Below are 26,198 nucleotides of genomic sequence, written 5' to 3'. Positions count from 1 at the left end.
CAACAACAAGCTCCAAGTAAGTCTCTTGAGGATTTAATTGCTTCTTTAGCTAACTCTACTCAATCTCATCAACAGAAAACAGACAAAGCAATTGAAAACCTTGAGCGCCAAATGAGTCAGTTAGCAAGTTTGATGGGGCAACAACACCAACCAGGAAGGTTGCCTAGCCAAACCGTGGTGAATCCAAATGCGGAGCAGATGAATGTTGTGACTTTAAGGAGTGGAAAAGAAGTTTTTGAGCAGCCAAGGATTTAAAAGAGGACTAGAAAAGATACAAATGAGCAAGGGGAGCAACAAACCAAAAATCTTGAGCAAGATGAGGCTTCAACAGAAACTGAAAAGTCTCATAAAGATACAGAATTAAACAAAAAAGATTCTGATAAGGTAAGTAAAGAAGTTCAAAATTCATTTAACTTATGTGTCCCTATTCCTTTTCCTCGTAGGTTTATGAAGTCTAAGAAGGAGCAAACTGATAAGGAAATCTTGGATACTTTCCGACAAGTCCAAGTGAACTTACCTCTTTTAGATGCCATAAAACAAGTGCCCAAGTATGCAAAGTTCCTTAAAGAGCTTTGTACGAACAAGAGAAGATTCAATGATCAAGAAACTGTGGCATTAAGCGAGGAAGTATCAGCTGTTTTGCAGAGAAAGCTACCACCGAAGTTGAAGGATGCCGGTAGCTTTACCATTCCATGTGTAATTGGAGGGAAAGAGTTTGGAATAGCATTGTGCGATCTGGGGGCATCCATCAATCTGATGCCATATTCAGTGTATGAATCACTAAACCTTGGAGACTTAAAGGAAACAAAGGTAGTAATCCAGTTAGCAGATCGTTCAAATAGATATCCCAAAGGCCTATTGGAGGATGTACTTGTGCAAGTGAATGAACTTATTTTTCCCGCTGATTTTTTTGTTCTTGAGATGGAACATGACCCTATGCCTACTGCCCTTCCTGTTATATTAGGAAGACCATTCCTTAGAACGGCGCGTACGAAGATTGATGTCTACGATGGTACTTTAACCATGGAAATTGATGGAGAAAGCGTCAAGTTCAAAATCTTCAATGCTATGAGGTACCCTAGTGATTTTGAATCTTGTTTGTCTATTGATGCGTTTGACTATTTTGTGCAGGATTGTTTTAATGAAGGTGTGGGACAAGACAATTTAGAGAAGGCGTTAGTGCATAGCATTACACATAGAAAACTTAATTATTCCGAGCACATTGAAGAAGAATTAATCCAGACAGTGGCAGCCTTGAGTCTCTTTCACCAATTCATGGTAAGTTTTCTTCCTATTTTATTTCTCTTCCTACTTTTAACGAAAAAATACTTCCTTCTGTGATTCAGGCACCCAAATTGGAGCTTAAACCGATTCCTGAACATTTGAAGTATGCATTTTTGGGAGAGGATGAAACATTACCGGTCATCATATCATCACAACTCACAGCAGAAGAAGGGGAGAAACTGATCCGGGTACTGAAGGATCACAAAACTGCCATAGCTTGGAGCATTGCAGATATCAAAGGTATAAATCCAGCTACATGTATGCATAGGATTCTGCTGGAGGAAGGTGCAAAACCTACAAGGGAAGCTCAACGCCGTTTGAACCCACTCATGATGGAGGTCGTCAAGAAAGAGGTTATCAAGCTTCTTGATGTTGGCATCATATATCCTATCTCGGACAGCAAGTGGGTGAGCCCTGTTCAAGTAGTTCCGAAGCGATCCGGAGTCACAGTTGTTAAGAATGAAGCTAGTGAGCTAGTGCCTACACGTGTGCAAAATAGTTGGAGAGTCTGTACAGACTACCGGAAGATAAATAGCACCACACGCAAGGATCACTTTCCAGTTCCATTCATTGATCATAGAAAGGTTAGCTGGTCATTCTCATTATTGCTTTCTTGATGGCTATTCTGGATATAATCAAATTGCAGTTGCTCCGGAGGATCAAGAAAAGACGACTTTCACATGTCCATTTGGCACATTTGCATACCGGAGGATGCCGTTTGGACTTTGCAACGCCCCCGCCACATTTCAAAGGTGTATGGTAAGTATCTTTTCTGATATGATTGAGAAAATAATTGAAGTGTTCATGGATGATTTTTCAGTTTATGGTGATTCTTTTGATACATGTCTACATAATTTGTCCTTAGTTTTAAAACGTTGTCAAGAAACTAATCTGGTCTTAAATTGGGAAAAATGTCATTTCATGGTTTCACATGGATTAGTTTTAGGGCATATCGTATCTAAAAATGGAATTGAAGTTGATAAATCTAAAGTAGAAATTGTTAGTTCTTTACCTCTCCCTACTACTATCAGGGAGGTTCGTTCTTTTCTTGGACATGCAGGTTTCTATCGTAGGTTTATGAAAGACTTCTCAATGATTTCTAGACCCTTGTGCCGTTTGCTTCAAAAGGATGTAATATTTGATATGAATGAAGAGTGTGTGGTAGCATTCAACAAACTTAAGGAGTTGTTATCCACGGCTCCTGTGATCATGCCACCAGATTGGAGTTTACCTTTTGAGTTAATGTGCGATGCTTCAGATTATGCTGTCGGTGCAGTTCTAGGACAACGTGTCAACAAAGTGCCACATGTCATCTATTATGCATCACGAACACTCAATGATGCACAGTTGAATTATTCAACAACAGAGAAGGAGCTTCTAGCTGTTGTATTTGCTTTAGAAAAATTTAGATCTTATCTAATTGGAACTAAAGTTATTGTGTTTTCTGACCATGCAGCTTTGAAGTATTTACTCACAAAAAAAATGCAAAACCGCGACTCATTCGATGGATACTTCTGCTTCAAGAGTTTGACTTGGAGATCAAGGATAAGAAAGGGAGTGAGAATGTTGTAGCAGATCATCTTAGCAGACTTATGCACTCAAACATAGAGGAAGATTTCATCCCTTTACGTGAGAGTTTTCCAGATGAGCAATTGTTTTCATTAAAGGTTACTGACCCTTGGTATGCAGATATTATCAATTACAAGGTCACCAAAAAGATTTCGGATGATTTTACACGTGCTCAGAAAGATAAGCTTGTCAAAACCGCCAAATACTACGAGTGGGATGATCCTTATTTGTGGAAATATTGCCCTGATCAATTGATTAGAAGGTGTGTCCCTGAATCTGAGTTTAAATCTATTCTAACTTTTTGTCATTCTTATGCATGTGGCGGCCATTTTGGAGCAAAAAGGACAGCCCTTAAGGTGTTAGAGAGTGGTTTTTATTGGCCTAGTTTGTTTAAGGATGCGTACGAGTTTTGTGCAACATGTGATCGTTGTCAACGAACAGGTAACTTGGGCCCAAGAAATCAAATGCCACAAACCCCTATTTTGATTGTTGAGATCTTTGATGTATGGGGCATTGATTTCATGGGACCTTTTCCATCTTCAAATGGTTTTCTTTACATTTTATTGGCTGTGGATTATGTTTCTAAATGGGTGGAAGCGAAAGCCACCAAAACTAATGATTCAAAAATTGTTTCAGATTTTACTAAGACTAACATCTTTGCAAGATTTGGGACACCTAGAGCAATCATTAGCGATGGAGGGAGTCACTTTTGCAATAGAACATTTGAAGCGTTGCTTAGGAAGTACAATGTCACACATAAGGTGTCTACACCTTATCATCCGCAAACTAGTGGTCAAGCAGAAGTATCAAACCGTGAGGTAAAGCAAATTTTGGAGAAAACTGTGAGTCCTAGTAGGAAGGATTGGAGCATGCGCTTGAACGATGCATTGTGGGCTTATAGGATTGCTTATAAGACTCCTATTGGAATGTCCCCATTTCGATTAGTTTATGGGAAACCATGTCGTCTTCCAGTAGAATTAGAACACAAAGCTTATTGGGCTATCAAAGCCTACAACATGGATATGAGTGTTGCCGGACAGCAGAGGAAGCTTCAATTGAATGAGTTAGATGAGATTCGGAATGATGCATACGAGTCTAGTCGAATATACAAGGAGAAATCAAAGGCATTTCATGACAAGATGATATCAAGGAAGAGCTTTGCCATTGGACAGAAAGTTCTTCTATTTAATTCTCGCCTTCGGTTATTTCCAGGTAAGCTTCGTTCTCGATGGGTTGGTCCATTTGTTATAACTAATATTTTTACTCATGGTGCAGTGGAAATCCAAAGTGCAAAGACCAAAAACGTGTTCAAAGTGAATGGACATAGACTCAAACCATATTACGAGTCTTTTGCGGAGCATGATGTGGAGGTTGTACCCCTCCAAGAACCAGCTTCCCTTGAATGCTTACTCTTGGTACCGTCCGGCTGGGGATGTAAAAGCAAGCGCTTATTGGGAGGCAACCCAATATTTCTATTCATTGTTTTTTTTTTTTTTTTGTCATTTTCAATTTTTCGTTTGTTTTGTTTTCTGAGTTTTCATGCGTGCTAAGCTGAATTATTTCTTTTCTTTGTAGGAATCTTTGGTTATGTCCACCCTTGGAGTTGATTGCAGAATTGAAGTTTGGGGGTCATCACTTGATTTTATTGCAAATTGGGGAAGTTTTCAGTCCAAATGTTTTATTTTGTTTCTTACTATTTTATTTGATTTTTATTTTTTATTTTATGCATTATTGTGTTTTATGACATTGGGGACAATGTCCAGTTTAAGTTTGGGGGTAAAGATTGAAAAAATGACCAAATTGAAAATTTTCGTCCCTTTGACTAAGAACTGGTTTAATTTGTTTCCTTGTTGTTTTTTTTTTTTTTTTTGGTTTTCTTAATTAGTTTTGTTGACTCTTAAAAAAAAAAAACCCAAAAAAAAAAAAAAAAAAGAGAAAATTTTGAAAATATGAAAAATCCAAAAATAGTCTTATTTTATTTATTGTTTTGAATTAGATTTTTGTTAGTTTCCCGACCCAATGATATAACTGGATTGAATTTGAACCACGGTGATCAAGAACTTAGTAAGCATGTATTGTGTGAAGTTCCTTATTCTCTTGTTAGCTTTGTACATGTTTAATCATCTTTGAAAAACCAAAAGCACATAGCCTTGTTGATGTGAAACTAAAGCATGATTTAAAGCTTCATATGTGAACATAGTGACCATATACAACCTATGTGAGTTTTTGAGCCTATTGAAAGTGTGTGCATTTTTCATACACTCCTATTCTTTCATGTGTGATGAACTTATGTGACTTACATCTCTAGAACTTGCATAACGATCTTTCGAAATGTTTGTCATTGATTGCATGAACTTGAAAATGATAGAGGCATTAGGTTTATCACCATGGCCCAAATAAGCATGTTTCCTAAAGAAAAATGATATCATTAGATTGCCAATTTGAGCCGTATATGTTAAGCCTTTTATTTCTTATCACCAGATATGTCTGCCCTTATACCTTAAACATTTTTTTTCCTTACCCTTTCCAAGCTAGCTAGTGAGCAATGTGAGATTGTCTTATGAGAAATGTTTGTGAAGTACTTTGAAAGAGTTTGGCAAAAGAATAAGTGTGGGGGTATTTCATGTTTGTATTTAGTTATGTGCGAAAATTGGTTCAAAAAAATAAAAAATAAAAAAATAAAAAAAAAAAAAAAAGAAGAAGAAGAAGAAGAAGAAGAAAAAACAAAAAAAAATTGTATACAAAGCAAATAAAAACTTTAGGGGTGTGATTGGAGGTATTAGTAGAGTGGTTGGAGAGCTTGAGTTCTTATAAATCTCAACAAGAGAATTGCTTGCAATGTAGCTTGGAACTTGTGTTTACCTATCCTTTCATTTCTATAACCCCCTCCCTAAGCCTCATTACAACCAATAAAAGTCCTCTTGATTTTAGTTTTGCAATTATGATTGTGGAGATGAGATCTTTATGCAAGCTTATGGTAGATCTTTCACATTTGATTCTTTGAGCAAAACACGTTAAACTAAACATATGTGTGATTGAGTGTATGTCCCGTGAGAAGGTCACTAGTTTGCATGTAGTGTTGTAAAACAAAACTTGAAATTGCATTAGCATGGCTATTACACACACTACACTTCAAGGATGATTAAAAGGTCGCTGTTAACATTTGAATAAGGAAGATGAGCTTGGATTAGCTTGCTTGGTGCTAGCTAAGGTTCTTGATGATTTGTTTTCTTGAATGAAATTCTATGAGGGTGACATAGTGGGGAGCTAATGTTTTTCATGTTGCTACTTTTTCATGTTTTCTTTGTTTTGCTCGAGGACTAGCAAAAGCTAAGTGTGGGGGTATTTGATAAGCTCATATTTATATATATTTTATATCAAATTCACTTGTCTTTTCTTAGTTAGTTCCTTATATTTTTGAGTTATTTACCTTGTTTTTGTGTTTTTTAGGATTTGTCAAGTAAAGAAAAGAAAAATAACACAAGTGGAATGTTAAGTAATAAATTCGTCAAAACTGCCTGTGCAGGTCAGCTGACTTTGGAAGCAAGTTGCGGACAGCTCAGAATGAATTAGAGAATGAGCCTTATATGCTTGGAAAGCTACGGATGTCTATTTTCTGGAGAATTTTACAGATTGTTAATATCATTTTTCTAGAAAAAGTTATGGCCGTTCAAACACTGAAAGGTTCCCAGGAGGCTGAGCAGTTTGTAACTGACAAAGAAGCATTGAAAGCAATAAATCCCATAAAACTAACAGCCAAAACTGATGCAGCCAAGAACAAGCCAGCTAACACCTATTCAAATATCAGAGGAAATGAAAAATTAAGTGAGAGTAATGGGCATAAAGGCTGCCCAAAGAGTTACAATTGTTTTGGCATTTCCTCCCACTTATTGTCATCACTAAATGGCTGTTAGTGGGGTGAGTTATGGAGAAAAAACTGTGGCAGCAGAAAAGAAGAAAATACCTACAGGTTGCAGCAACAAAGAGGAGAGAAAAAGGGTGAAAAAAAAAGATAGAAAAAAAAAGAAGCAAAGCAAGGGAAAAAGGCAAGGCTGCTGCGTTGGGGAAGGAAGGAAAGGAAGGAGGAAATCTTGGCATTCTCTTCTCTCGGTTTTATCTTCTCAAACTCATGTCTTTCTTTTGGTTTAATTTGAGAATTATGTGTAACTAATTTTTAGTAGTTAGGGGTTGTTTTGAAGCCCCTAATATGATTGCAAGTTTGTTATGACATTTCGTTTGAATTACTTTTACGAATGGATGAAAATTGGTTCACTACTTGTCTCATTGATGAATTCTTTATGTGTTTTCTATGGATGCATACTTAGTAAGCATATCTAGGATTCTAATGCTATGAATATGTGCGTGCCTGCCCTTGTCGAATGAGGACCTACATATGTTCTAGAGTAGTACTTGTTAATTGCGATTAACGTGTGAATCAATTTCTAGGATAAGTAAGACAACGCTAGTACTTACGATGCCTTGTGATGACTCAAACTCTTTTCGTTCTTAATGATTTCTACTTGTTAAATCTATGAACACACCATTCGAGATTGCATGTTAGGGACTAAGTTATGTTGAAAACGCCTTTCTCTTAACATACTACATAAGAAAGAGTAATAGGTTGAGTTCTAACATTGAGCCAACTTGAGCATCTTCATCCGAAAATGAAAGGAATTTGAATGAAACATAACATGTTTGCATGATTATTTGGTGGTGGATAGCAATTCCCCTAACTTGTTTTTCTTAATTTGTGAACTACTTAAAAATCTGTCTCTGTCTTGTTTTTGTTCGATTTAATTTAAATATCAAATCAACTCCAAAAATCCCAAAAATTTGTGTGAGTGTAGCTCAGTGTGTCTAGTATCTGCATATAAAATTTCGTAGACTTTAGATAAGTGTAAGTCGGTCTAATAATTATTTTTCGGTGGCTGGTCATTAAGGACAGCAGCCCAGTTTTTGTGACATTTTAAGTAGTTAGATAAAACAATCTTCTGCGGGAAAGACCCTTATTTTCATATGCTACAATTGACAAATATTAGTGTTAATAAGGAAAATCAATAGGATATTTGTGTGCTACTTTGTGGTTTGCTTTTAATCCTATCAGGTGTTGGACAAAGAGACCCCCCACGGCCACAAGTGAATGAGGTAAGTTCTATGCCCGGAATTCAATCCCAATTAGCTAACCTTACTTCTATTGTTTCTCAGTTGGCCGAGGGAATGAAGATTCATGGACCAAGTGTGTGTGGCGTGTGCTCTATGCAAGGACATGCCAACGATCAGTGCCCTAAATTAATTGAGAATGGGGGTTGGGAATCTGCCAATGCCGTGGGTTTTGGGAACCAAAATCAACCATGCCATGATCCATACTCTAATACCTACAATCCGGGGTGGAGGGACCATCCAAATTTCAAATGGCGGGATCCTCAACAACCCCAAGGAGGATTTAGGCAGCAACCACCGAGCTTTTATACAAAGCCATTCGTCCCCAATCAAAACCAAGTGCAATCTGCCCCAACAACCTCAGGTATGTCTTTGGATAATGATCAAGTTGTTAAGTTACTACTTTGACGCAGGAAGTACAAACTCAAAATAAGGAGAGACAAATCCAAGACAAACGGGTGGACAATTTGGAGAAGCAAATGGGTCAAATTGCCGAATTTATGGGGCAAATTAGAGAACAAGGCATATTGCCTAGTTCAACCGTTATGAACCCAAAGGGAGGATTTGAAACCGCTAAGGCCATCATGTTGAGAAGTGGTAAACAGGTTGGAATGGACTCAAATACATCCAAATCAAGTCAAGACGAGGAAGACAAGTTGCTGCAAGAAGAAGCACAGGGAGCAAAGCCCACGGCCAAGGATGACTAAACCTTGCCGAATTCATCTAGTCCTCCTAAACCATCCCAAACCACCAAGGTAAGTCCCAATTCGACTTTTTCTAGTTCTATTCCACTAAATGTGCCCTTTCCTGGCAGGTTTAGGCAATCAAAGAAGTAAGAAGCCGAGAAGGACATTCTAGAGACCTTTCGGAAAGTTCAAGTCAATATCCCGCTCCTTGATGCGATTAAGCAAGTCCCGAGGTATGCTAAGTTTTTAAAAGAACTTTGTACAACAAGGAGAAGGATTTCGAACAAAGAGGTGGTTCAAGTAAGTGAAAATGTCTCTGCTGTGTTACAAAGGAAATTACCCCCTAAATGCAAAGATCCGGGTAGTTTTACAATTCCGTGCGTTATTGGTAATACTAAGTTTGAACAATGCATGTTAGATTTAGGTGCTTCTATTAATGTTATGCCATACTCTATTTATGCATCTATGAACTTAGGTGAGCTTAAAAATGATGGTGTGATAATTCAATTAGCCGATTGTTCTAATGCATATCCAAAGGGTGTTTTGGAAGATGTTTTGGTGCAGGTTGGTAACTTGATTTTTCCAGTGGATTTCTACGTGCTTGACATGGAGGATTCACCCCATTCCACCCCATTGCCGATTCTATTAGGGAGGCCCTTCATGAAAACAGCCCGCACCAAGATAGATGTGTTTAAAGGAACTTTAATGATGGAATTTGATGGGGAAGTCATTGATTTCAATCTTTCTGAAAGTATTAAATTTCCTAAGGACAATCATTCTTGCTTTTCTATTGATATAATTGATGATTTGGCATAGGATTTTCTCGATTCTTTGGAGAGGGATACACTTGAAACAACAATTGCACAAGGAATTGGGCAAAAATCTGGTTTTGCCGTGCCTAGAAGTGTGGAGGAGGCCGAGATAGTGGCTGCCCTTGAGTCACTACCTCAACACCATGGTAAGCCTTCTAACCCAATTTCAATTTCAGTTTCCACTAATAAGTTGTTACCCTCAGTGATTCAGGCACCCGTACTTGAGCTTAAACCGTTGCCCGATCATTTAAAGTACGTCTTTCTGGGAGACAACGAGACATTGCCCGTCATTGTCTCCTCATCACTCACGGCCATAGAGGAGGAGAAGTTGATCCGAGTGTTGAAAGAGCACAAGACGGCCATTGGGTGGACTTTGGCAGATATTAGGGGAATTAGCCCGACTACGTGCATGCATCGCATACTTCTAGAGGAGGGGGTTAAACCAACTCGAAAGGCTCAGCGCTGTCTCAACCCTCCAATGATGGAAGTTGTGAAAAAGGAGATTATCAAACTTCTTGATTGTGGAGTGATTTATCCGATCTCTGATAGTCGTTGGGTATCACCGGTGCAATGTGTTCCAAAGAAGTCCGGAGTGACAGTGGTGAAGAATGCCGAGAATGAGCTTGTGCCAACTCGTATCCAAACAGGTTAGAGAGTGTGCATTGATTATAGGAAGCTCAACGCCACCACAAGGAAGGACCACTTCCCTTTGTCGTTCATTGATCAAATGCTTGAAAGGTTAGCCGATCATTCTTTTTATTGTTTCCTTGATGGTTATTCTGGATATAATCAGATTGTCATAGCGCCGGATGACCAAGAAAAGACAACTTTCACATGCCCCTTTGGTACTTTTGCTTATCGTCGCATGCCTTTTGGTTTATGCAATGCTCCGGCCACGCTTCAAAGGTGTATGGTAAGTATCTTTTCAGATTTTGTGGAAAAGATTATTGAGGTATTTATGGATGATTTCAGTGTGTTTGGTGATTCATTTAACGGTTGTTTGGAAAATCTCACAATAATTTTGAAACGATGTGTAGAAACTAACCTTGTGCTTAAATGGGAAAAATGTCACTTTATGGTTAGACAAGGCATAGGTCTAGGGCATATTGTTTCAGAAAGAGGAATTGAAGTGGATAAATCGAAAATAGATCTTGTACGCTACTTACCCTCTCCTACTTCGGTTCGAGAGGTTCGTTCGTTTCTTGGTCATGCAGGATTTTATAGACGATTTATCAAGGACTTCTCCAAGATCTCAAACCCTCTTTGCCGTCTCCTCCAGAAAGATGTGGCGTTTGACTTCAACGAGGAGTGTGAGAAGGCATTCAATCACCTCAAAGAAATGCTAACTTCGGCCCCTATCATAGTTCCACCGGATTGGAGCCTTCCTTTTGAGCTTATGTGCGATGCTTCCGATTATGCATTAGGAGCTGTTTTGGGGCAAAGGAAGGAAAAGAGGCGGCATGTTATCTATTATGCCTCTCGGACTTTAAATGATGCACAATTGAATTATTCTACCACTGAAAAAGAACTTCTTGCTGTTGTATTTGCTTTAGATAAATTCCGTTCTTATTTGCTTGGTACTAAAGTTATTATTTATACTGACCATGCAGCATTGAAGTATTTGTTCACCAAGAAGGAAGCCAAACCACGACTCATTCGTTGGATGCTTCTTCTCCAAGAGTTCGATATCGAAATCCGGGACAAGAAGGGAAGTGAAAACGTGGTGGCTGACCACTTGAGCCGTATGGTGCATGAGGAAGATGCCGTGCCTATCATAGAGACATTCCCAGATGAGCAACTGATGTCCGTCAAGGTAAGTGAACCGTGGTATGCTGATTTGGTGAATTATTTGGTGTCTAAACATGTTCCTAGTGAATTATTTAAACACCAATGTGATAAATTGAAGAAAGAGGCACGGTTTTATGTGTGGGATGACCCGTATTTATGGAAATATTGCCCTGACCAAGTTATACGTAGGTGTGTGCACGATTCTGAGTTTAATGTTATTCTAACCTTTTGTCACACTTATGCTTGTGGGGGACACTTTGGCACTCAAAGAACAACACTTAAGGTGTTAGAATGTGGTTTCTATTGGCCTACCATCTTTAGGGATGCTAGAACATTTTGCATGTCTTGTGATAGATGCCAAAGAACGGGCAATATTGGTCCTAAACAACAAATGCCACAAACCCCCATTTTTAGTGTTGAAATCTTTGATGTTTGGGGTATTGATTTTATGGGTCCCTTTCCTTCGTCACATGGGTTTCTTTATATATTGCTTGCTGTGGACTATGTGTCGAAATGGGTGGAAGCAAAAGCCACCCGAACTAATGATTCTCGAGTGGTTGCAGATTTTGTGAAAACTAACATTTTTGCAAGGTTTGGAATGCCACGAGTGCTAATCAGTGATGGAGGTTCCCATTTTTGTAATCGAACCATCGAGGCGTTGCTCAAGAGATACAATGTCACGCATAAGGTGGCCACACCTTATCATCCTCAAACGAGCGGGCAAGCCGAGGTTTCGAATAGGGAAATCAAGCAAATTCTTGAGAAGACCGTGGGGCCTACAAGGAAGGATTGGAATTTGCGCTTAAACGATGCATTGTGGCCGTATCGCACTGCCTACAAAACCCCTATTGGGATGTCACCTTTTCGGATCATCTATGGGAAGCTATGCCATCTTCCTGTCGAGTTAGAGCATCGTGCACATTGGGCCGTCAAAACGTTCAATATGGACCTTGATGCCGCAGGTTTACATAGAAAGCTTCAATTGTGTGAGCTTGATGAAATCCGAAATGAAGCATATGAGAATGCCCGGATTTACAAGGAGAAAACGAAGGCATTCCATGACAAGATGATTCGTGCCAAGACGTTCTCTATTAGGCAGAAAGTGTTGTTGTTCAATTCTCGCCTTCGGTTGTTTCAGGGTAAGTTGCGTTACAAATGGGTTGGTCCTTTTATTGTCACTAATGTTTTCCCTCATGGTGCAGTGCAAATCAAAAGTTCAAGGACGCAGCAAGAATTCAAAGTGAATGGGCATCGATTGAAGCCCTATTACGAGACGTTTGAGGAGCATGTCATGGAGGAGGTACCCCTCCATGCCGTGGAACCTAGTCAAGCTTAAACGGAGGTACCGTCCGGCTGGAAGACGTTAAAGCAAGCGCTTCTTGGGAGGCAACCCATGTGTTGAAACACGAGAAGAAGGAACTTTCACTCCAAACCCAGATTTGGGTCCCTAACCTGACACACCCCAACCGAGATCAGGGCATGCTGGCCGTCACGTGGAAGTGACGTAGCCATGTGCACAGTGCGGAAGCTAAAGGAAGTAATATAAAAGTACAAATAATTTAAAAACTAGCATACATAAAGTGATAAGATAAGTGCTAGCGTAAGTGAGACGCTGAATTCAAAGCCTAAAGTCTACAGCAGTCCAAAGGAAAAGATACAACAATAGTGCACCCGAAGGTGACCCTACATCGGTGAGTGTCTGTCAGAAATGCTGGGACGTCCTCTGGGAAAACCATCGAACCCGCTAAGCTACTAGAACCTGGAGGGGCGCAAAACAAAAGCGTGAGTGGGCAAAAATAAAGCTCTTTGAAAACCATTTAGTAAAATACAGTCTAACCCCTCGTCGTAAAACCTGTATACTTCCCAGAAATAAATATATATACGTATGTATAAATATGCCAATGATGCTCAAATATATGCCATATCGGAACCTCAGAATGAAATGCAAGTGCTCAGGTATAAATCACATCAATAGCATAACATCTGGCAGCCGGAGTCCCCTAAGTGACCTGTACGGCTGAATCTAGAGCTCAAATCTCAATCTCAATCATTAAACCTGCCCACGAGTCGGAACCACCTATAGTGGTCTGTACGACAGGCCTGGGTGTAATACATATAAATGCTCTAGTGCTACGATCACGTGAAGGCTGTGCGAATAATCACGGGTCACCTACGAGTCGGAACCACCTATAGTGGTCTGCACGACAGGACTGTGCACCTAACTTGGATCCAAGCTGAGCGTATGGTGCGAGAGGTGAACAACACGTGAAGGACTGTGCCCTACTCTGGGCGGGAGCACTAACACCGGGGGTGCAGGTTATGAGCTCTCTAAGCCTCTCGAATCACCATTTAATGCAAATGTTAAATAACGCTTACCTGGCACTTACCTGCGCCTCCACAGCACCAAATATAAATATGTAAATGTATGCCACTACTAATGCATATGATAATGCATAAACAATAAGGATATGGTGCATGGCATAAAACGAATAACCCTTTTAAACTATTTCTGGGAATATAAATGTATATAGGTATATACGGAAAACCAAAAGCCCACTCACTGGTATGTGGAAGGGTCGTAGCCCCCCTGCCTCGCGTGAGCACGCTCGTCCTCGGGATACGTGTCACCTATATGCGAAAATACTATAAAAACGTTAATTTTAAAGCACATAACCTTCCGTTCAAAATAACTTCTCATACATTGCTCAAAATGGACAATTGAATATACCAACGTGCTCTACACAACCTCAGGATCACAACCATATTTTTAGAAAAATTTTCCTCTGTCGCACGCGCCGCCACGCGCCGACCACGCGCAGGCACGTGTGGCGCACACGGATGGCGTCAACTGACACCGTTAGGAATATTCCGTCAAAACTGATAGATTCCGTTAACGGCATCAGGAATATTCCGTCAGAATCCTGACGGAATATTCCGTCACCTTCTCCGGCGAGACTCAGGCGCCGTTGCCGGAAAACCTGCAAATCGTGTTTTCTCACTCGTTTTTCCACCATTTTTCATGATTCTTGCACCAAATTAAAGCTTAGGACTAGTAGAACACGATCCTACAAGTTTTATGGCCTAAAAATTACTAAATCATACCTGTCCACAAACTCCAAAACCGGCCAAGCTTGAACCCAACGATCCCGACGTCCAAATTCGTCCAACGAAGCACTCCGAGGTTCCTGGGAACCTCACTAAGACATCTATGTGCTTCACAAGTCCAAAAACATGCTAAAATGAGTTTGCATGAATAGTGCTCAAATCGGAAAACCTCGAATCGACGTGAAAATAGTGGTTTCCCTACTTGAAAATGGTACGCCTGTGTTCCCCTCGACCTCACGATCACGACTGCACCCTTGGTTTCCTCGATCTGCTACGGTTTGAGGGAGTTGTGTGTTTGTCCGTACGTTTACAGAAGGAAGAAGAAGAAGAAAGGGAACTCGGGAGAGAGAGAGACAGAGACAGAGAAAATGACAAAGGGAGAGGGAGAGTGAGACAGTGTGTGTGTGTGTGTGGCCCAACACTTGCCAACACCACACAAACAACCAAACAACATAACAAAACAAACTAGGGGTAAAATGGTCATTTCACCTATGCGTTTCGATAGTTTCGGGATGGGATGTCACAACCTACCCACCTTAATAGAATTTCGTCCCGAAATTCAAAACAACCAAATAACAACCCTTAGTGACCAAAGAACAATCTAGGATACACATCCCTCATCCGATCTTCTGTCTCCCACGTAGCTTCCTCGACTGAATGATTCCTCCATAAAACTTTCACTAAACTCACCGTCTTGTTCCTTAGAACTTTTTCCTTCCAATCTAATATCGTCACTGGTTCCTCGTCATACGTCAAATCTGGGTTAATCTCTAACGGTTGTGGAGGTATCACATGAGATGGATCAGCAACATAATGTCGGAGCATAGACACGTGAAACACATTATGCACTCTGGCTAGTTCCGGAGGCAACTCCAACCTGTAAGCTACCTCACCAACTCGCTCCGTGACCATGTAGGGTCCGATGTACCGGGGACTCAACTTGCCTTTCTTCCCAAATCTCACTACACCTCTCCACGGTGAAAGTTTCAAAAATACCCAATCTCCGACCTCGTACGCTCTGTCCGTAGCATGCCGATCCGCTAAACTCTTTTGTCTGTCCTGGGCTGCTTTCAGGTTAGACTTAATCACCTGAACATTCTGAGTAGTCTCCTCAACAATCTCCGGACCCACTAACACTCTTTCTCCAACCTCTGACCAACATAACGGTGTGCGACAAGCTCTACCATATAATGCCTCAAATGGCGCCATGCCAATACTCGAATGAAAACTATTATTATAAGCAAATTCCATCAAATCCAACCGCTGGTGCCAAGCATCACCAAACTGCAACACCGAAGTTCGCAACATATCCTCCAAAGTCTGAATAGTCCTCTCTGACTGCCCGTCTGTCTGAGGATGATACGTCGTGCTGTAGAGTAGTCTCGTACCCAAAGCTTCTTGAAAAGCTACCCAAAACTTAGACGTGAACCGTGGATCACGATCCGAGACAATACTCACCGGGACACCATGATATTTCACAATCTTCGAAATAAACAACTCCGCTAAACGACTCAAAGAATACTTCTCCCTTACTAGAATAAAATGTGCGGACTTAGTGAGTCGATCAACAATCACCCAAATGCCATCAAAACCGTTATGTGTACGCGGGAGCTTGTACACAAAATCCATAGTGATATTTTCCCATTTCCACTGGGGAACGGGAAGCGGCTGCAACAACCCAAACGGCTTCTTCCTTTCTGCTTTAACCTGCTGACAAACAGCACATCTACTCACGTACTCAGCTATTTCCCTCTTCATGCCCGGCCAATAATAGAATGGTCGAATGGTATGATACATTTTTGTAGCTCCTGGATGCATGGCGTAAGCTGAAATATGTGCTTCATCGAGAATATCTTTCTTTAAATCCAGGTTATTTGGCACGAACATTCTTCCCTCTTGCATCAACATGCCATCCGATTCACGCACTCTGAGGTCTCTCCTCCTTCCTTGTTCTCGAGCTTGAATTAATTCTTGAGTCTGTTCATCAGCCACCTGAGCTGCAAGCACCCGATCAACTAAGATTGGCCTAACTTGAAAATTAGCAAGTAAAGCCACATCTCGATCTTCTGCTTCTAACCTCACTCCCGTAGCACGCAAGTCTGCCAAAAGGGGAATGCGACTTGCGTACAACGCATTAATGCGGCCTTGAGACTTCCGACTAAGTGCATCAGCAACTATATTCACACGATCCGGGTGATAATCAATCGTGCAGTCGTAATCGCTGAGCAACTTCATCCACCTCCGCTGACGAAGATTAAGTTCCTTCTGAGTAAAGAGATACTGGAGACTCTTATGATCAGTAAAGATCCTACACTTCTCACCATAAAGATAGTGTCTCCACAACTTCAACGCGAAAATGATAGCAGCCAACTCCAAATCATGAGTAGGGTAATTCAACTCATGAGGTTTCAATTGACGGGAAGCATAAGCAATCACCCTACCATGCTGCATCAACACACATCCCAGACCATTCAAGGAAGCATCGCTATAAACCTCGAAATCACCACTATCGTCCGGGAGTGCCAAAACGGTTTTTAATCGTTACCCGATTCAATTGCCTGTAATCAATACACAGCCTCAAAGTTCCGTCTTTCTTCCTCACAAACAATACTGGGGCTCCCCACGGAGAAGTACTAGGCTGAATGAAACCCTTGTCCACTAATTCCTGTAGTTGTACCTTCAATTCCCTTAATTCAGCAGGTGCCATACGATAAGGAGTCAAAGAAATAGGATTAGTACCTGGAAGCAACTCAATAGTAAACTCCATGTCTCGATCTGGTGGTAAACCAGGCAAATCCTCGGGGAAAACATCTGGAAAGTGTCGGACAACCCTCACGTCCTCAACACTGCTAGGAGGAGCCTCATCCAACACCACATGGGCTAAGTACCCCTGACAACCTTTAGACAACAACCTTTTAGCTCTCACAGCAGAGATAACGCCATGTCTCACCCCACTCTGCTCACCCACAAAAGTAACCACAGGCAGTCCAGGACGACGAAACGTAACTATTTTCCCGTAACAATCAATATTGGCACGATTGGGGTGCAACCAATCCGCGCCCAAAATCACATCGAAATCAAAAATATCTAACGAGATAAGATCAGCTGGCATAATAACACCCTCAACTATCACTGGACACCCTGGGTACACCCGATCTACAATACATCTCTCTCTTCTAGGCATAGCGAACTCTAAATCGAACCCTAGAGGTGTGGGGCGAGGTTGCGTCACTTGAGCAAATGTATGAGAAATCACAGAATGTGTAGCTCCGCAAACAATTAAGACTCTAGCAAAATAACCAAGAACATTTAACGTACCCATGATCAGATCCGGGTTGTTCTAAGCATCCTGCAGAGAAATGTTGTGAATACGCCCCTGGCCCTGCTGTCTTCCGCCACGACCTCTGCTCGCCTGAGTACCGCGACCCTGCGTACCACGCCCCTGACTGGGCTGACCAGTCTGTCTCGAAGACCCTGCACTACTAGTAACGATCTCTCCTGGCTGAAACTGTCCTCCCTGATACCACTGAGAACCGCCGGCTGGAGCTGGAGGATACGGCATATAGTCGCCCGAATACTGAGGGTAACCACCCTGGGAATAGGGGTCCTGGGGATACTGATACTGTCCCGGGGCATAAGGAACAGCATCACCCTGATAGTGATAGGCACCACCTCGACCTGCCTGCCCATAACTACTCGGACCCTGAATCTGTTGAATAGGTGCAGGTGGTGGCAAGAAAGTCTGCTGCGGCTTCTGCTGCTGACTCTGGGGGCATTGCGCGGCTCCATGTCCCATCTGCCCGCAAGTAAAACAACCACTTCTGCCCCGCCTACACTCGCCAGTGTGCCGATTATTACACCTTCGGCAAAATGGGGCCCTACCTCGGCCACCATCACCTTGTCTCTGGCCTCGAGCGCCACCAGTAAATCTACCTCCTCGTCCCTGACCAGTGGCACTGAAACACCACTAGAAGAGCTAGAGCTATTACCACCCCTCTTGAAGTTTTGAGTCTGACGAGGCCCGAGCGACGCTTGACCTTTACCCTTGACATCTTTCTTCTGATTACCATTCTTCTCATCGTCATCACTCTCGCTCGTCATGTTCTCAGAGTCCTCAACTCTCAGCAAAACCTCGTAGAACTCCTGATAAGTATCACAATGAGTGGAGGTCGACATTGAACGCCACTTCTTCTTAGTGCCAATGCGAAAACGACGAAGCATCTCTGCTGGATTACCAGCAATCTCAGGGTGGTAGCTAGACAGGTCGGTGAACTTCCGATAGTACTCGTTCGCAGTCATCTTCCGCTGTTTCAACTCAGTGAATTTCTGCTTTTTACGATCAATGTACTCAGGGGGCACAAACCTCCTCTTGAATAACCTAATGAAAACATTCCAGTCAGTCTTCTCGACTGGAGTCAAACGACGAAGCTCCTGCTCCCACCAGGATGCAGATTCCGTACCCAGAAACCATGAGGTCGTCTCGACCCATCTCTCAACAGGAAGATTCCCCTGATTATTCAATACTCGGAAAGTTTTCTCAATATGCTCTAACCAACGCTCTGCTTCCTCGTGCCCTTCATGACCGTGGAACTTATCCAATTTCAGATTGTACATAGTCTCCAGAGGAGTCCTCTGGGGAGGGCGAATAACTGCCTGGATAGCGGTAGCAATAGCTTCCCCCAGCTGAGTGATATCGAGGAAACTAGACTCATCGGAGCGACGTGGTTCCCGACGAGGCGGCATAATTCTGATAGAAGACACCAAAACCATTAGAGTACTCACAAAAGACACAGGACTGCCAAACCTAAGCTCTGATACCAAACTGTTACATCCCGGCCCGGGACGAATCACTTCCCGGGCCCGCTCTACCACCATAGCACGATATTGTCCGCTTTGGGCTTACCATTCCCTCACGGTTTTGTTTTTGGGAACTCACGAGCAACTTCCCAGTGGGTCACCCATCATGGGATTGCTCTAGCCCCCTTTCTCGCTTAACTTCGGAGTTCCTACGAAACCCGAAGCCAGTGAGCTCCAAAAAGGCCTCGTGCTAGGTAGGATGGGAATATACATTTAAGGATCAGTCCCCTGGGCGATGTGGGATGTCACAATCCACCCCCCTTAGGGGCCCGACGTCCTCGTCGGCACACACGCGACCAGGGTTAGGCTCTAATACCAAACTGACACACCCCAACCGAGATCAGGGCATGCTGGCCGTCACGTGGAAGTGACGTAGCCATGTGCACAGTGCGGAAGCTAAAGGAAGTAATATAAAAGTACAAATAATTTAAAAACTAGCATACATAAAGTGATAAGATAAGTGCTAGCGTAAGTGAGACGCTGAATTCAGAGCCTAAAGTCTACAGCAGTCCAAAGGAAAAGATACAACAATAGTGCACCCGAAGGTGACCCTACATCGGTGAGTGTCTGTCAGAAATGCCGAGACGTCCTCTGGGAAAACCACCGAACCCGCTAAGCTACTAGAACCTGGAGGGGCGCAAAACAAAAGCGTGAGTGGGCAAAAATAAAGCTCTTTGAAAACCATTTAGTAAAATACAGTCTAACCCCTCGCCGTAAAACCTGTATACTTCCCAGAAATAAATATATATACGTATGTATAAATATGCCAATGATGCTCAAATATATGCCATATCGGAACCTCAGAATGAAATGCAAGTGCTCAGGTATAAATCACATCAATAGCATAACATCTGGCAGCCGGAGTCCCCTAAGTGACCTGTACGGCTGAATCTAGAGCTCAAATCTCAATCTCAATCATTAAACCTGCCCACGAGTCGGAACCACCTATAGTGGTCTGTACGACAGGCCTGGGTGTAATACATATAAATGCTCTAGTGCTACAATCACGTGAAGGCTGTGCGAATAATCACGGGTCACCTACGAGTCGGAACCACCTATAATGGTCTGTATGACAGGACTGTGCACCTAACTTGGATCCAAGCTGAGCGTATGGTGCGGGAGGTGAACAACACGTGAAGGACTATGCCCTACTCTGGGCGGGAGCACTAACACCGGGGGTGCAGGTTATGAGCTCTCTAAGCCTCTCGAATCACCATTTAATGCAAATGTTAAATAACGCTTACCTGGCACTTACCTGCGCCTCCACAGCACCAAATATAAATATGTAAATGTATGCCACTACTAATGCATATGATAATGCATAAACAATAAGGATATGGTGCATGGCATAAAACGAATAACCCTTTTAAACTATTTCTGGGAATATAAATGTATATAGGTATATACGGAAAACCAAAAGCCCACTCACTGGTATGTGGAAGGGTCGTAGCCCCCCTGCCTCGCGTGAGCATGCTCATCCTCGGGATACGTGTCACCTATATGCAAAAATACTATAAAAACGTTAATTTTAAAGCACATAACCTTCCGTTCAAAATAACTTCTCATACATTGCTCAAAATGGACAATTGAATATACCAACGTGCTCTACACAACCTCAGGATCACAACCAAATTTTTAGAAAAATTTTCCTCCGCCGCCACGCGCCGGCCACGCGCAGGCAAGTGTGGCGCACACGGACGGCGTCAACTGACGCCGTTAGGAATATTCTGTCAAAACTGACAGATTCCGTTAACGGCGTCAGGAATATTCCGTCAGAATCCTGACGGAATATTCCGTCACCTTCTCCGGCGAGACTCCGGTGCCGTCGCCGAAAAACCTGCAAATCGTGTTTTCTCACTCGTTTTTCCACCATTTTTCATGATTCTTGCACCAAATTAAAGCTTAGGACTAGTAGAACACGATCCTACAAGTTTTATGGCCTAAAAATTACTAAATCATACCTGTCCACAAACTCCAAAACCGGCCAAGCTCGAACCCAATGATCCCGACGTCCAAATTCGTCCAACGAAGCACTCCGAGGTTCCTGGGAACCTCACTAAGACATCTATGTGCTTCACAAGTCCAAAAACATGTTAAAATGAGTTTGCATGAATAGTGCTCAAATCGGAAAACCTCAAATCGACGTGAAAATGGTGGTTTCCCTACCTGAAAATGGTACGTCTATGTTCCCCTCGACCTCACGATCACGACTGCACCCTTGGTTTCCTCGATTTGCTACGGTTTGAGGGACTTGTGTGTTTGTTCGTACGTTTACAGAAGGAAGAAGAAGAAGAAAGGGAACTCGGGAGAGAGAGAGAGAGAGAGAGACAGAGAAAATGACAGAGGGAGAGGGAGAGTGAGATAGTGTGTGTGTGTGTGTGGCCCAACACTTGCCAACACCACACAAACAACCAAACAACATAACAAAACAAACTAGGGGTAAAATGGTCATTTCACCTATGCGTTTCAATAGTTTCGGGACGGGATGTCACATAACCTATCTCTTTATTGCTATTACTTTGCCATTTGTGTTATGTTTGCTAGTTGTGTTAGTTGATTGTTTTTGTGTTAATCTATGTTTGAAACATTGAGGACAATGTTTGGTTTAAGTGTGGGGGGGTAAACAAGCTATTTTTGCATGAAATTCGTGGGATTTTATCACCTATCACTTCACATGTTGTTTCTCACTGTTTTAAAGTGTTTTTAGTGTGTTTTGATGTGTTTTAGTGTTATATAACAGAAAACCCTAGAAAAATTCGAAAAAAAGTTTGAAAAATACCAAAAAGAGTCGTTTTTGTGTGTTTGTGTCTTAGGGTACCTTCCAACACAATGATGAGGATTTGGTTTTTAATTGCATGACTGTTAAGAAAGAGTTATAAACATGGAGAAAAGTTTGATATACTCTTGGTATATGCTTGGTTATGGTTATAATGTATGACTTCACATGCAATCCTAAAAGAAAAATTAGTTGTTGTAACATGCTTGAAAGAAGGAACTCAAACAAACATTACAACCCTGCGAGACTTGAGCTTTAAACATTCTTTGGAGAGTATTAATCTGTGATTCTTGTTTTCAAACTCGTTGCATGATCTCATTATTCTTGCTTGGTTGCTAATTAGAAGGCGTTTCATCATATAGTTCCAAATGCTAGAACTCATGCCCATTTCATTCAAAGCATGTTATTGATTTGCATAACACATATTCAAGAAGAAGTTGTGTAGTGACCACCACCAAAGCCAAATTGCCGTGTATCCTACTTCATTATATGTTTAAGTTAACCCCATTGAGCCTTGTTAAGCTTACATTCTTTGTTAACCCACACTATCCTCACCTAGCCTAGATTAGGACTTTCCATACCCTTATTCTTGAAGCATAGCAAAGCATGATTTGAATTGAACTCTCTTTGATTAATGTTTGGCAGAACCCAAGTGTGGGGGAAGTAGGTTTCATGTGAGTTAGTGTGCCATAGGCACGGGTGGAAAAGAGAAAAGGAAAAAGAAAAAAAAAAAAAAAAAAAAAGAATATGAAATAAATGAAAATAAGTTCACATGTTTGAGGAAAGGGTCCAAAAATGTTGAATATGGCCCTGAGTGTTGCTTAGTTCTTCCCTTTGTGTTAAAAGTTGATTTCTGTGTTTTAAAGTGAGTTCTAAGTTTCGATTTCATTACTTTGCTTGCTATTGCTTTAAGAACCTTTGTTTCCCTCTATCTTTCCATTGTTAACCAATACCCTAAGCCCCATTACAACCCTTGACTTCTATCTTGAGTGTTGTGCATTTCAATTTGTGGAGTTTGAAGTTGGTATGAGCATATGGTGTCACTGGTTCTCGCATCTAAGTCGTAGCATTCCATTCATGAGATCATATCTACACATGCTTATTAACTCCAGAAATTGCTTTCTTTGTGATGCATATATGTGAGTGTTCGTTTTCATGTTTACATCAATCTTCTCACATATGACTAGATTAGGGTGTGTAGTTAGAAAATCTGAGTGAAAATTGAGTGCATATCTTATAAGGAATTGAGCAAATTCTCTAAGGCATGTTACTACATTCAAAACATGGTTTTAAATGCTTAATTGTGAACTAGTATGTGGTGACTATGATTAAGAATGTACTTAAGTGTGAAGATGACTAAAATCTGTGGAGATAATGAATTTTTAACATGTCATGCGCATTGAAAATCCCTGAGACCATTGTTGGAAGGTTTAGGTTTTGTTTTGTTTTTCTGTTTTGCTCGAGGACTAGCAAAAGCTAAGTGTGGGGGAATTTGATAGGAGCATATTTATGCGACTTAATTGGCTTGTTCTCGTGCATTTACGTTGTGTTTCTTTAGTTATTTTAGTCCTTTATGCCAATTTCGTGTGTTTCTAGGTTCATATGGCTAAGGAAGCAAAAAGGTGCATTTTGGAGCATTTTGGAGCAAAATTGGGGTTAGAATGGATAGCTTATGCTTGGAGCCAAAGTGTTGGACGAAATTGAAGCCTTGTATGCACTTTAGGACATAAAACAAAGGGCCTAGCCCAATCAAACAAAGCCTTAGAACCAGCAAAACCATCTATTCCCTCTTTAATCCACATGCATTCATCATCATTCACCCTAGCTTTAATTCACATGCAAACACATTCAATTTCAGCATCCACAAGCCCTTGCCGTGCATCCCATTTGCATTTCCAGCTTCCCACTTCATCATTGCACCACATTCTCTTCCATATTCCCTCTTTAATCCACATGAATTCATCATCATTCACCCTAGCTTTAATTCACATGCAAGCACATTCATTTCCAGCACCAAACATCACCTTGCCGTGCATCCCATTCCATTTTCCAGCTTTTCTCCTTCATTGCAGCCACACTTCCACATGCATTCCCTCTTTTAATCATTCCCTCCTAGCTGTCATATTCCCTCTTTTAATCATTCATCCATCTATAAATAAGCATCCATTGCAGCCACAAAGGAGCAATCATTCAACACCTCCATTCACCACAGAAATTCTTCCATAATCTACACCATCTTCCCCTTAGAACATCTTGTGTCGTGCATCCCACTCCAGTTTTCCAGCATTTTCTCCTCCATTGCAGCCATTCCAACCATCAAACACTCATTCCTCCATACAAATACCACCCCAAAACCTATCCATAGATCTTGTGCGACAACAAAGAGGAGGAGAAGAGTGCCTAAACGTTCATACAATTTAAGTTTGAGTTGTTGGAATTTTTAGTTGTTTCTTTTCCTCGATTTCAATGGTTAGATTTACTTATCTTTGTTTTGTACGTATGAGGAACTAAACCCCCCATTAGCTAGGGGGTGATTCGAAACCATGTTTATGCTTGCAATATGAATTGATTACCTTTGGTTGGAATTTCATGAGTTGTGGATTCAATTTGTTTAACTGTTTGATTGATAACTTATTTATGTATGTTTATTGAGAGTGCACACTTAATTTTCATGCATGAATATGACGCTAGAATATAAGTGAGTTTCACCTAATAGTTATGAACTTATATTCACAAAGTAGTGGAGGTTGCTTATAAACAATCACGTTAAATGAATTCTTGGCACTAGTTTCATGCTCATCATAGTAACGAATGCCTCGTCAACACTTATGGTTTTCAAAGAACTTAATGATTCTTGCTTGTATCTCTATTATGCAATTCATGTAGGTGATAGGAGCATATTTAGGCGACTTACTTAGCTTGTTTTCGTGCATCTATGTTGTTAATTCATAGTTGTTTTAGTAGTTTAAGCCATTTTCGTGTGTTTTTAGGTTCATATGGCTAAGGAAGCAAAAAGATGCATTTTGGAGCATTTTGGAGCAAAATTGGGCTTGGAATGGATAGCATATGATTGGAGCCAAAGTGTTGGACGAATTTGAAGGCCATGCATTTCCTTCCAATTCCAAAGCCCACAATCACTTCAAAAGCCATGCAAAGAACCATCCATATCATCATAAACAATCATGCACTCCACATGCATTTCCACCCTTACAAGACCCTAAACATATCATCCACACAAATCTGCCATCATTCACACATTTCTCCACTCATTGCCGTGCACATTCACTCACCACAAACATTCCACATGCATTCATCAACATATCTAGTTGTCACTCACATGCATTTCTTTCATCATTTCCAACCCACATGTTCCTTTAATCATTCACACATACACCCATTCACCACCAGAAATCATCCTTTAAAACATTGCACATGCATCCATAATCATTCATTTCAGCCATTCCACATGCATTCCCTTCATAAATAATTCACATGCATTCATCATCATTACCCCTTTAATCCACATGCTCTCCCATTTCAGATTCACCACAAGAAAACACCATCATTGCCGTGCACATGCATTCCCTTCCATTTTCTGCTTGCATTTCTAGCTTTGCACATGCATATATTCCTCCTCCTAGCTGTCATGTCCCCCCCATTTTACCTATAAATAAGCATCCATTGCATTCATTCTCATTCACTCTCATTCATACACATTTCAGTCACACACTTCTTCCATTTCAAAATGTAGACATCAAACCACCCTTGCCGTGCTCTCCCTTACAATCCAAACACCATACTTCCATCCCCCCAACCAACTATCCCTAGACCTTATGCTACAACGAAGAGGAAGAGAAGAGGAAGAGAAGAGGGCCTAAACGTTCATACAATTCAAGTTTGAGTTGTTGGAATGTTTAGGTGTTTCTTTGATTTCAATGTTTAAATTCAATTCTCTTTGTTTTGTATGATTGAGGAATGGAAGAAAAGAGTGCTTAAACGTTCATACAATTCATGTTTGAGTTGTTGGAATGTTTAGGTGTTTCTTTGATTTCAATGTTATAAAGAACTAAATCCCCCTTTGGCTAGGGGTGAATTCGATGTAGCCTTGCAAAACTATTCCATGTTATTAAGTTAAAGTATTTGATTCACCAATCTGTGCTC

The 26,198-nt window shown here is 41.2% G+C and overlaps 1 pseudogene; it reads left to right on the top strand.

Annotated features, from left to right (window-relative positions):
• Positions 1-11,159, top strand: part of LOC125473266 — an 87,784-nt pseudogene extending 76,625 nt beyond the window's left edge.
• The last annotated feature ends 15,039 nt before the right edge of the window (positions 11,160-26,198 follow it).

This window comes from the organism of the source record quoted next, unplaced genomic scaffold (genome assembly GCF_019419815.1).
Source record: "Pyrus x bretschneideri cultivar Hongxiangsu unplaced genomic scaffold, Pyrus_bretschneideri_v1 Contig80, whole genome shotgun sequence".
NCBI lineage: Eukaryota > Viridiplantae > Streptophyta > Magnoliopsida > Rosales > Rosaceae > Pyrus > Pyrus x bretschneideri.
The sequence above is the reverse complement of the archived record's forward strand: the minus strand, read 5'-3'. Positions and strand labels throughout refer to the sequence as shown.